Source organism: Schistocerca americana, chromosome 4, assembly GCF_021461395.2.
Source record: "Schistocerca americana isolate TAMUIC-IGC-003095 chromosome 4, iqSchAmer2.1, whole genome shotgun sequence".
Taxonomy (NCBI): Eukaryota; Metazoa; Arthropoda; class Insecta; order Orthoptera; family Acrididae; genus Schistocerca; species Schistocerca americana.
In genome coordinates this window covers 539,061,007-539,074,643 of record NC_060122.1, presented here as the reverse complement: position 1 = coordinate 539,074,643, position 13,637 = coordinate 539,061,007, and positions in this window count along the sequence as shown.

Sequence of the window (13,637 nt, the reverse complement as noted above, 5' to 3'; positions counted from 1 at the left end):
AGGCAGAGATAACGTGCGCATGCGCAGGATGCTTGTTATTTGCATTCTGCTTGGTGGCTAGTAGCTCATTTCAGATTTTCTGTTGGGGATTTTCAGCGTTTTTTCAGTTAGTAGGTTTTCATAAATGCAGAGATTTTTTTTTTTTTTTTTTTTTTTGCCAGTAGACTTTCTTTTATATTATCTGTTTGTGAAAACATTATTTCTATTGATTACATCGTATTCCAGAAAAGAAATGGAGCAAAGAGGCGTTAAGCATCTTAATTCAGGCATACAGCGAGGAAAGGTGTGTGTGTGACTCGCTGTATCATAATACGATACGTCGGCAATCGTTTCTGAGTAACATGCATATAACACCGCACGGTGATTTTCGATTTATATCGTAATGCCTTAGCTTACGAAAGTTCATGTTTGTTTTGATTGCATCTCTTGTTTATTACAGCATGCCATAAAAGAGAAACTGGCAGTGATAGGCGACGAAGTCCGTGCAGTTTCGCCCAGTGCGATAGACGAGGACTGAAAAACTGAGTACCACTTATATACCGTATATGCAAAACTTGGACAAATAACACAAGTACACGTTTCAGTATTGGCCCTTTCAAGTGCTGCAAATTGCAGTGCATACATCCATAACAACTTCTGAAATGGTGAGCTGTGCGATTCTGTGGCTAAAAGCCAGACTCTTAAAGATTCCCCATTCACCAGGAAACGTTATGTTGCAACCAGCCTGCAACGTAACAGAGAGTTTACCGGTGTTTTATCAGTGACCTAGGCTGGTATGATCATAAAACGCATAAACATATGATTTAATTCTTACTTTCGAGAACGCGAGATAGCCTGTCTCATGACTGTGTCACACTTGCTGAATCCGTCTTCTATCGAAACAGGTGATGTTCATCCTAACGAAGTTCCGAAATTCTTGCGGATCTTCAAGTCTCAGTTCTTTCATTAACAGTGAATATGTTCCCCTGCCTTCGTCTCTTCTTTTCAGTCAGGGACGAACCCAACAACGGCTGACTTTTCGTTTTCGTCGACGTTCTGCCCTAATCCGAAGATTTACTGTCACTGCCAGGGCAATAGCTCCAAAGTCAAGTAGATTCTCCATGTGCAATATGCTGTATAATTTCTATATACATATACCTGTGTAACCAATTGTCGTAATATAAAACTGTTGAGTCTGTAATTCAGAACAGCACTAACCTACGTAAGAGAAAAATAATTACTTAATAAATAATAGTAAAAATCATTTTTTTATTAAATAGAAACCTTGTGCTCACAGAAATATGAGGGTTGGAACTTAAATAGAGGCAACTATTTATTCACAACCGATACAAAAGAGTTACATATTTGCAACTGTTATTGTCCTTCAAAGTTGTGTAGAACCCGTTGCCAGCGTTGTGGAATGCGTAGTATACCGTTAGCAGAGCCTGTTCTGTTGATGGTGCGAATGGAGCGGTTTACTGCCTGTCGAATCTCTGGAACAGTTCTGAAGCCAATACCGCGAAGTGGTTCCTTCATCTTCTGAATCAAACCAGAGTCACAAGGTCTTAAGTCCGGGGAGTATGGTGAATGGTACAGTACTTACCAGTCCCGTTGATCGAACAGAGCAGCCACAGCTTGCGCTGTATGTGCCCGCGCATTGTCGAGCAAAATGATAGGTGGGTTGCGCAGAACGTGTCGCCGCTTCTGTCGCAAAGCTGGTGATGCTCCAAAAACGAATAGCCATACTGTGCGTTGGTGGTCTGCCGTGGGGAAACGTAATGCGTTAGGATAACACCATCACAGTCGTACACGAAATTTGCCGTAACTTTCACCATACTGGGGTTCTGACGTACTTTCGAAATTCGCGGCGACCCATAATGACGCCATTCGTTGGATTGTCGTTTCAGTTTTGTCTAGTGCGATGTGGCCCATGTCTCATCCAGTCTTACGATACGGCGTAAGAAAGCCTCTCCTTCCCGCTCATAGCGCTCCAAGTGCATCTGAGCAAGGTCGTAACGCATCCATTTCTGACATATCATTCGGAACCCACCGTGATGCAATTTTTCGCATGCCCAGGCGTTCCTTCAGGATGCGAAGCGCAGTCGTATGCGCTAATCCGGTTTCGTGGGCGAGCTCACGGATCGTATGGCGTCAATCACTGTCCACTAACGTGGCAATAGCATGCACTTCTTCTTCAGAGACGCTAGGACGACCCGCCCGATGCATGTCTGCCACAGTTTGCCGACCTTTGTTGTTGGCTTTTATCCAACGTGCCACCGTTCTGTACGGAAACGCCGATTCCCCGCACCTGTCTTGAAGACCTTGATGACACTGTCGTGCTGTACGACCTCTGGCGTATTCAATCTTGATCCATCTCCGTTGTTCCTGTATCGAAAACGTAGTGACACCATTACGTTGGACCACTCGCTCACAAGTGACTGTGTTTCCCTCGATAGTGCCCACGCAGGTGACCTGTTCATTTGCTCGGAAGTAAGGCTGGTATTATACTATCAAATTTCTTTGTCAAAAATCTTTGTCAAAGATATTTGATGGTGTAATAGGGAACTATGTCAAATGTCATCCAATATTTGATCAAATCTAGGGCCTCCATGTAGATTTGATCAAAGAAGTCACTTGTCTTCTGTTCACTTCAATGTGACATGTTACCACATGGAGCGTTTCGCTGGCTCTCTGCTTTGTTATTGCTCGTATAACATAGGGATGCTATGCTGTGACTTTCTTTGGATCATTAATTTTCAACAAATCAAAATATATTATGTTCTTATTATTCTGGATCTGGCTTTCTATTAAAGGAACATTGTTTCGTTACTGTAACTCGCTATAAAGTTCAACATATCTTCCTTACTTTACAGTTATTGAATCATTACTGAAAATAATTTCGTTATCAATACTGATGTTACAGTACACAATGTTTGTTCAATATCAAAATTTTGCAGTGGATTTTTGTTAACAATAAAACACCGATAAGTACCACACCTAACACGAGAACATGAGACTATTATCAGAGAAAAAGATGTTTTTACTATTATGTTTGCCAGACCAGAGCTACGCACAGCAAGATTTCTTTTATGTTGTGAAGGTAAATTACCTTTTTGCACTGTTAATAATATATCATCCGCAGCCCGTGTCCACCTGTAAAACACATAATAAAATCTGCTGCTCTGCCCTGCAATTCCGAAAGCTGAAAGAAATAATTTTAGTTCAATGTTACCTGTCCGCTTCTTTGCGGTATGATTAGTTTCATTTAATGCAGTTTGAATGCGCTGCGGCAGCGGCTCGTTAGTTTGCAGCGCATATCTGCACCACGAATAATATTCAAATAGCTGAAAATGTCTTAAAAGGATGGGATAAAATACCAGGCAAGTTTGTTACAAATCATAACGCACGTTTTCACTAAGTAACTCTATTCAAAACATTTAGACAGATTAAATTATTACACACCTTTACAAAACAATACCTAATGGCGTCCTTCTCTCAGTCTTGACAAAAGAATGCTACACAAGCATACAATATAACTTCACAGGCTCTTCCTACCCACGTAACTCGAAGAACACAACAGAGAAATTAATGCTCGGTCACTATTATTTATACTCCTTGTGACATATTCTCATCTTAGGGTGACCAGACGTCAAGATTAATCCGGACATGTCCTCCTTTTTAGCTCTTTGTCCGGGGTCCGGGCGGAATTTTATAGTGTCCGGCTTTTTCGCAAAGTTGAGCGTAATACAGTTAAATTTACAATCCGTCCCATTCTATTGCTCTTTTCTTAAATATTTTAACTATTGGCACAGCCTTTGTGATAAACACGCACGAAGGCGGTGTTAGTAGGTGGCACCAGGATCGTCGATGTTATCGTTGATCTACCTATAAGCGAATGCAAATATCAATTATTTAAATTTTCGTTTCGTATCTTCGCTTTGTATTGGCTTGGCTTTCTGTAGAGCACGTGTGATTTGTGAGTGTAATTTTTAATCGAGTGAATTACGTAAAACATTTGGCTATGCCTAAACGAAAATGTACATTTTCTGATATCCTTTCATGCAAATATCCGGCTTTAAGACAGGGAGAAATGAATCTGAAGCGAAATGTAACATATGTGGAGCTGGAACATACGTCTCAGTGGCCAATGAAGGTAAGAAATAACTCAACAGATTAACTGTCATGGTTTTATTTCATTGTTTCATAGTCATTCAATTTATTTGTATTCGGAAGGTAAAAGTGCAGTTTACATGTCGTCAGCTGCTGCTTGAATTGTAGATGTTCGTAGTGGTGCATCGTATGAAGGAAGGTGAATGGTCTTACGTTTTTCCCTTTGTAAACAATTCCGTGTTGTTGACATAACAAAACAATTGACGCCACACTGTCACCACAATCAGTGTTTTTAATTTTTTTTATATTGCTCAGTTAACCACCACCTGACCATCAGTAACAATTAACCGCTAGTTTTCCCGGTAATTCCCAGCAATCACGTGACTTGTTCAAAGGTGACGGGTGTTATCTACATCTGCAGTTGACCTGTTTGATGTGTCCTCCTTTTTTCTTCCTTTGTCCTCCTTTTTGAAGCTGTTTGTACTCCTTTTTAAACAATTGCATCTGGTCACCCTAGATATTCAATAAGTATGGTCTGTGGCGGTTTCAGTAATCGCCGACACAAATATTATCTTTAAAAAAATCGGTTCATAATTCTATACAAGTATAAAACATGACACATAATGGTTTCTCTTTATTACATAAAGTTCACACAATCATTGTCCACGCAATTACCATAATCCAGTTCAATTATTCTTTTCTTCTTTTTTACCACATATAATACATGTTTTGCCACAAGACATTAACAAGCGCTAGCATTGCTGCAGCGTTCTGTCGTCTGTAGTGTTTTTATAAACATTGCTGGTAAATACAATTGGTGTGTGCCGACAATTACAAAATTAATAGAGATGTATGAAGCTTTACAATGTGAGGCACCCTGAATACAAAAATAGATTAAGAAGATTGGAGACCTGACCTGACCTTACCTGACCTAAACTAACCTAACCCAACCCTCTCCTGTAGCAAGGAATGGGAGTGTTACAGTGAGCCTGTCTTCTGCAGATGTAGCAGTTCTTAAGTGAATATTGTGCTTTGTGATATGAGGATACACTTCACTGAGCACATACAGAAATGTATGCTCATCCATTCTTAAGTAATAGAGTTACAACCTGACGTCCTCCACTATAAGCTCATGTAAGAAGTTTTGTTGAGTGCTTTTATCCTGTAGTCGTAAAACCTTCGGCTTCACCCAGGTATGTTTCCTTCCCCCCCTCCCTTCTCTTCCGCATGTGCACACAGTGCAATGGTGGTACATGCAACTGCTGCAGTTACTAACAAATTGTTGTTGTCCACCATCTTGAACTTTGACGAAAAATATGATGACAGTGTAATACCGCTTCCAGCTACGTGAAAGATCTTTGTCAAATATATTTGACGGAATATTTGGTCACATCTTTGATCAAATCTTTGACAAAGAAATTTAATTGTGTAATACCGGCCTAAGACAGGTGTGTCAACAACGAGTGCTATCAGCAACAATGGTAGATTCCATTGCATAGTGTCTCCACAGCAGTGTTGCCACTATTTCAGTTCCAACCTACGTAATTTGAACGTATCACGCTCCGGTATATCATACAGTCGCCCTTGAGTTGCGCTCAGTGAAACGAACGATTTTACAAGACATCAGACAGTTTTATTTTCTTTTCGCACGTATCGTCTACTGGTCGCACGTATTGTCTGCTGCTGCGCATGCACACTAGGTATATCCCGCGTGGCTGGTGTAATAGGTCGGAAGTGAATCAGTCTGTAGTTACAGGTATGCACCTTAGGGGCGCTGGTGCACAGGTGTACGGTTTAGGCACATCGTGTAATATGGGCTTAAATCTGTCGAGCAGTGGATGCAACGTCGACAAGACGTGAATTAATATTTCTCTCATGACGATTGATCGAAACTGGTTTTACTATTTATTATTCCCCTCATAGATTTGAATGTAAAAAACAATGTACCATAGGCAAACTGAGTGACTGTTGTCCACAGTGTAATGTATCATATTATTATTATTATTAATATTTCTTTTCTTTTCTCCCTCATTCTTTTAGACATTAAATCTCAAATTAAAGTCATCACAACAATAGAACCATTTAAATGAAAATGTTGTCACTCAACAAAAACTCTGTATGAATTATTAAATAATAAATACCCAAAATTAAAATTGTAGTTCTAAAAAAAAGAAAGAAAATACTTACAGAAGAAAAACAGAGAATATAAACATTAGTTTTAATAGTTTAAAAAACACTGGCCTTGTAAACTGGAAATAAGCCTAGCCCCACTTTTAAAACATCAAGTGTGGAAAACCTTTCCATCATCGGTCTCCAAAAGTTATATTTTAATAAACGAACCCCTGAAATGATCAAAATAATAATTATATCACTATCAAATGTAATAAATATTAAGTTTATTAAATTAAGACATCCAATATCAATAATGCTTTTCATTATTCTTCAAACCTTTCTTGTTGGATTAATAACAGGAACAATAATGGAAAGTTATTGATTGTCATATATTCTATTTTTGGCAAATACAAATTAATAATTTTATACCATACATAACATTGGCATAGAAATAAAATAAGTAGAGATATGCCCTTCGGTTTGTCCATTTCTTTATATTCATCTGTACATCTCTATACGTGATAGAAGGCAGATGTATTATGAGTTCTACCGAGTTAATATTGTTAAAAAATCTGTTGGTCTGTATAAGTGGTAGCAGGCAGACGTATGAAGAGCTCCGCCGCATTAATATTGTTCAAAAATGTGTATTCTACTTGGACGTTAAGAAAGTGTTATAACCATTATTTTGGAGGCGAAGTTTATTTTAAAAGATCTGTTTATCATTCCGTGACGAGCTGAGAATCCTCCATGAAGAGGATCGAATCAAACAAGAGGAAATTGTGTGAGCAGCGGATGGGTGATCGTCATAACCAGCTCTATGCATAATGGCGATGGCGAAAAGTATGTAAATTTAAATGGTGAGTGTTGATCTTAAATGTATTGAATACTGAAGGTCTGTTGATATTAGTGGCAGTTAAAGTTCACTCAGGATATGTGTACCTTCCAATTTCTTTCAGTTATTCTTCCAAAATTTCCCTTTTAATTATTTAAGCAGAAAATTTTTAATCAGTTTCTAATATGTATTAAATCTTATTTCCCACCACCAGTATTCAATGGCGACCATCCAAAGGACGGCGCCGACTGGAATATGAAAAGACTTTTCAGTTGTTGAGATAAAAATTTTTTGAGATAAATGATCCATTTTTTCATTACAAGAAACGAATGAGGCCTTTCTTGCATTTGTTGTACGTCCCTGAGATTGGGACTATTAACAACTTGAAGGAGCAAATTAAAATTAAATTCTGTCCACAACAAGACACACTGGGAATCCGGATTTCAGCAGTTAAGGTAAGAAGCTGCTAAGCTGTATGGTTATATGGCTGCGCTTGGCGCCGTTTCTCCTGTACTAGATAATCTTTGTTCCTTACAATTAATATCCTTTGCGAAAAGTGCATTTCTATAGGAGAGACAAAAATTTGTGTAAAGTCAACATCAAAGTGCAAAATAATTCATTCAAAATCAGTAAGTATTAGAGAATAATCAGGTTCATTAATGAATATGCATACACAACTGCTTTAATTGAAAAGTACCGATACAAGCAAAATTTCGTTTTTGAAAATCATTTCGTACATAATTTTGTTAAACACTGTTCACAATGGAGTCAAAGGAAATGGCCATTGTTGAAAACTTATTTCAAAATGCAATATGCCAAGATGTCGGAAATCCAAGCTTGGGAACAGTTGAAAGTAACGTGCCAACTCATGAACTGGCCGATGGATACTAAAACAACCAGATTGGAGTCCCACTATTAAAAAAATGATGTCATTGGTAATATAACTAATCACGATGTCACTTTTATGACGCTCGATGAGACAATTTCTCAGGTCTCACCAGGAAACTTTTTTTCTTTCAATTAATGAAAGCGGGGTACGGACATGGCAGAACATTGTCACTATTATGAAAAGTTTGAGACAGCATTTCTGGATAAGTATTGGTCTGAGGTTCTACAGCAGTGGCTCAGACATGGAGTATTCAACACAGCTCCATTAAATAGCAAGTATGGATGCTTAAGGGGCTATTTTGAAAAATATCTGAATAAAACCAGATACTGGAGAACCTGGTATCTGAAGTAGATGTGCTGAAAATTTTAAAGAGACATCTTCCTGCCCACATTAGGGAAAAACGTTTACCATTTCGGAACTGACACCGAATACTTTCTATTTCTACTGGACTCAATAGATATAATATACGTAGAGAGACCAGTACAATGGAAGCCTGTTAATGTCCCACTATTAAAAAAATGACGACATTGCTAATATAACTAATCATGATGTCAGTTTTATTACGCTCGATAAGACAATTTCTCAGGTCTCACCGGGAAACTTTTTTTTTTTTTTTTTCAAATAATGAAAGAGCGCGGTAGCGAAAATTCCTTTGATTATTTGCTCACGACGTCGCGAACGCAAGCACAGGAAACAGTTCACAAAAGCAATGCAAATACTAGTGAGACACACACTTTGACACGGCTCATGCAACTAATAACAATAGTTAGCACAGCAACATCAGGTATTTAATGACCTCAAGAATAGTATTAGTCAACAGTTCGGTGAGGTGAGCAAAACTATATGCACTGAATTATCTGACGAATTATCTAGTAAGTTCACAGAGTTCGGTAAACAACTAAAACAAGAAATAGTTACCGACATGTCGCAATATACATACGTTAATGGAAAAGAAAACATCTGCAGACTATAAACAGGAATAGCTTGCAGGTGAGTTACAAAACCTTAGTGAAGCATATTCCCAAATTCAAGAGACTCAATTCCAAGTGGATGCGTAGGTAAAAAATGTGATGAACGCAGTCAGCGAGCTGCAAGACGTATGCAAAAAGCTACCTACAGAAATACACAAATTGAATCTAAGAGTGGATTAGTTAAGTTTAGAGTCAGAATTTGCCAAAAAACAGAGAGATAAGTTATGTGCAAATGTAAAGGAAATAACTGAATAGGCTCAAGCTGGAATGTTGGATAAGTGCAGCACCCTTGCTTAAAGGGTAGTGTCAGAATGCAAAATTTATGTAGATACTGTAAAAGAAGCTCTAAAAGAGAAAGAAAGTCAACTTCTAGCTAAAATAGACTTAGGGTTAAAGGAAGCCAACGAAAGATTACGAGGCAGTGTTGCTAAAACTACTGACATTCCAAAATAACATATGACAGAAAGCAAACGTATGCTTTTAGAGAAGTTAGATGAGTTTACTGGTTACCCACAATACGGGGCTAGCTCATCAAAGGAAAATAGCGAAGGTTGCAACAATGCAACAACACTTGCCGGCAGTTGCACCTGTCGAGCAAGTGCAGTTTCCACACGCTACCCCACAAGCGAATATAAACACGCCTGTCACTGACAGCATGGCGTATTTGTCAACATTACTTACAGATGAGGGATTACTTAGCCATCAACAACTTCCGATATTTACTTCTGAAGAGAAAAAAATACACCCTGTGGTCTTTATTAGAACATTTCGACATGTTTTACCTCGTACCTGGAACGAAGCCCAGAAAATTAGATTTTTTGTCAGATACACACAGGGTGACATTCTGCTATGGGCTGCGGACATGGCAGAACGTTGCCATTATTATGAACAGTGTGAGAGAGCATTCCTCGATAAGGACTGGTCTGAGGTTGTACAACAGATGCTCAGGTGTGAAGTATTCAACACAGCTCCATTCAATAGCAAGTATGGATGCCTAAGGGGCTATTTTCAAAAATATTTGAATAAAACCAGATACTGGAGAACCCGGTATCTCAAGTAGATGTGCTGAAAATTTTAAAGAGCCGTCTTCCTGCCCACATTAGGGAAAAACGTATTACCATCCCGGAACATGACATCTAATACTTTCTATTTCAACTGGACTCAATAGATTTAATATACGAAGAGAGACCAGTACAATGGAAGCCTGTTAATATGCCGTTAGTGACACAGAGATTTACAGACCAACAAGTAAACAACGAATTCGTAGAACAACACAGATGGCAACTTTACCCAACACAGACTAATGGTAACGGTAATCACAATAGCAATGGAGAAAGCCATAAAACAAAGGTGGATATAAAAGAAATGGGCAAAGTTTTGGTAAAAATTGCTACAACGGGCGAGTACATATGCCAACCTGTACAATATGTACAGACACCATATACCAGCATTAATCAGCCGATCGTTTGGCAAACGCAAAACCAACTAAGCCACAGACGGTGGAATTTGGGCAGAAAAGTAACACACATATGCTGAATAATGCGCAGAGGAAAGAGAATTTCAGTCGAGAGCTTCTCAGAATACTAGTTGGCGAAACCAAACACCAACAGTCCACATAGTGGAAGTTACAACTAACCCAGAGACCGATGCCACCGCGACGCCAGAAAACTTGAAACGATCACAGCAGGCTCCCGTTCTGTGACCATGGAGGGGAGTGGGAGTACTAGCTTGATCAACACTTGCTTTATCAGATACGATCAGGGTAGGTATATCCACTAAGTTATACATGTGTATAATAGTATTAGATTTAGGATGCTGGAAAATCACATTCCAGAATTTATGTTGTTAATTAATAAGCAAAAGTTTATTTGTCTTAAATGTCAGATGTGTAAATGATGATTGGATGTAACAAGGAAGAATTTTACTTCAATGTGTCTAGGGATGATGATACATTTAACACTATGCTTCACCTTGCACATAGTCCAGTTGTAAATCAATAAACGTACTTGTGAAACACACGGCAGTGGCAACTGCAATACACAACTCGCCGCGACGTTAGTTATAACATAGTGACGCAGTGCATGCGCATTGGGGAGAAAGCTAGTTAACCAACCGCAGGTGTGTGCATGCCAGACACAGCTGAAAGTGTTGGAGCATCAAAAACAAACAAACTATATGAGCTACAGCCTGCACTAGCATTTTTAAAGCCTATTGCATAAACTGGGACATAGAAAATTAAGGGTGAGTCTATACTACACGTACGATTATCTACACAATACACACAAACAAAGATAAGCTATGGGATTATATACACGGAAATGGATCCTAAACTACGAAATATTTACTGAAGTTACACTATGTACATTATATCTATATATTTACAAATTTAAGTATTGTAACTATATGCACTAATTATAGTTGAGGGACCAGAAAACTCATGCTGCAGGTAAACAAGCGAGTACAATAGAAGTGGAAAACTGAATAAGAGGTCACACCACGCTTATAATACACTTTACCTTTCAGATATACAATGTAAGTAGAGATGCACTCATGACATTAAATGAGTTTGTGATAGCTTGACTGCACACTGAAGTAAATGAATACATGGTTGAATATATGAAAGACGTTTTAGTGACCACTGAGCCACTGTACACTTATCTATGAATATTTAGTTTTATGTTAGTATTAAGTTTTTGCTTCCAGGGAACAATACATTGACACATCCTAAAGTGAAGAAAGATAAATGCTTGTCAAGTGTTAGGTACCATATAAACATAAAAAAGGGCCACACCACAAGTAAATATAGTTGTAAGTCTAAGATATGTATGAATGCGATAGTGTCAAAAAGTATGTGGAAGAATACAGTTGTAGGAATTAACTTTTCATTACTGGGATTCATAGTCATGTAAAATTTTTTGAAAGACATCATGTTTACACCAGTGATTGTTAAACTTTTTATTTCCACTATTGCAGTTTTGGCCTTAAGCCATTATTAAGTGCAGATGTTTTGGCTTTAAGCCATGTCAACTTTGTACACACCTACACATTTATATATCGTTGTAATTTGCTGTTATATACATTCGTATTGTTGCTAAGTAGTGCAAGCACACATGTCCATATATCGTTATATTTACTAGTGATGGTGGAACAAACAAGTGTATGTACAGACTGTGCTGTTTTACGATGTATGGACATGTGTGCTCGCACTACTTAACAGAGTTACGAATGTATATATCAGCAAATGACAACGATATATAAATGTGTCAGTGTGTATAAAGTTGATGTGGCTTAAAGCCAAAACATCTGCACTTGATAATAGACTAAGGCCATAATTGCAATAGTGGAAATAAAAAGTTAAACAGTCACTGGTGTAAACATGATGTCTTCCAAAAAACAGTTGCAGGACGTCGCATATAATGATGCTGAAATAAGGTGGAGCAAACCATATAATCAAGGGATCGAAACCTAACTACTGTGAACATCGACTACTCATGAAAGCGCCAAACGCCTGATTTACATTGATCTTTTTTGCACACTTGTTACTTATGTAAACACTATTTTACGCTCATTATACCTGACGTATAGTATTTATGACACAACTCTATATACCTCAGCACATAAAATGGTTACCCTTTATACAAAGAACATAACGAGCAAATATTGAGGTGCACTTTAAACACTGAATACGCATTTGATACGATTGGAATCATCATCAGGTTTTCGTTTTGTTTACAAACAACAAACTATTTTGTTCTTGGGAACACAGTTAAGACCAGCAACGAGACGTAACTGAGCACATAAATGCCTTTCCGTAAAATTTCCTCAACCCTGTAGTGCATAAATCCTTCCTGGAGAATGCTATAGAGGCAAAGGCACGTGTAGTTATTTAAGCAGCAAGTAGAATCTGTTGTAGCGACTACTGTTTACGTCTTTAATTCTTTGAACTTGATAACTATGCTCCAACAAGAAGTCACTGTAAATTGAAATGAAATGTATGTCAGTTTATGCTATAAAGGAAAAAATAATCTATGGTTGTCTGAATGTTATGTAAATAATGTAAAACCAAAAGAGAGCAAAAATGTACTCATATAATTGGAAATGAACAATGTAAAGAAGTTATAATTTAATAAAATGTACTAAAAATAACCATCAGACTACAATGTATATAAGTAGCTAAAATGGCATGTCAGCAAATGAATACAATAAGTTTATTCTTGTAGTTGTATTTCTTTGTTATGTGTATTGTATTTAGAAATGACACTACAGTAATTTTGTGTAATACAATGGAATGAAAGACGCTCGAAAACAAAGCGCAAAAACATACGAAATCTGCCTGCAAAGTGTTAAGGGTGCGTGTGAGATATGTGGGTGTGCGCGTGATGAACTATGAATGACAATATTTCGTGTAACATAAATTTTCTGTGCTCGACAACGTCATAAAGGCATGAATTTTCTGTGCTCGACAATGCCGTAAAAGCGGCAAGAAACTTACTTTGTCGTCGGATGTACAGCTGGTGGCACCACTGAATAAGTGGAAGTGACGGGTTGAAATACATTCCTCGGGCAGCTGATGATATGGAAGCCAGTTGTCACCACATCGAAGATTTCGCAAAGGATCACGCCACTGAACACGAGCTTTACGAATCTGTGGAAGACTATGTGAATGCACAACACAGGCTCTCTGACTTTGTAGTAAGCACGTGAAAGCGATCAGGGACAGTAACAGTTGTCAAGCTGTGTGCAC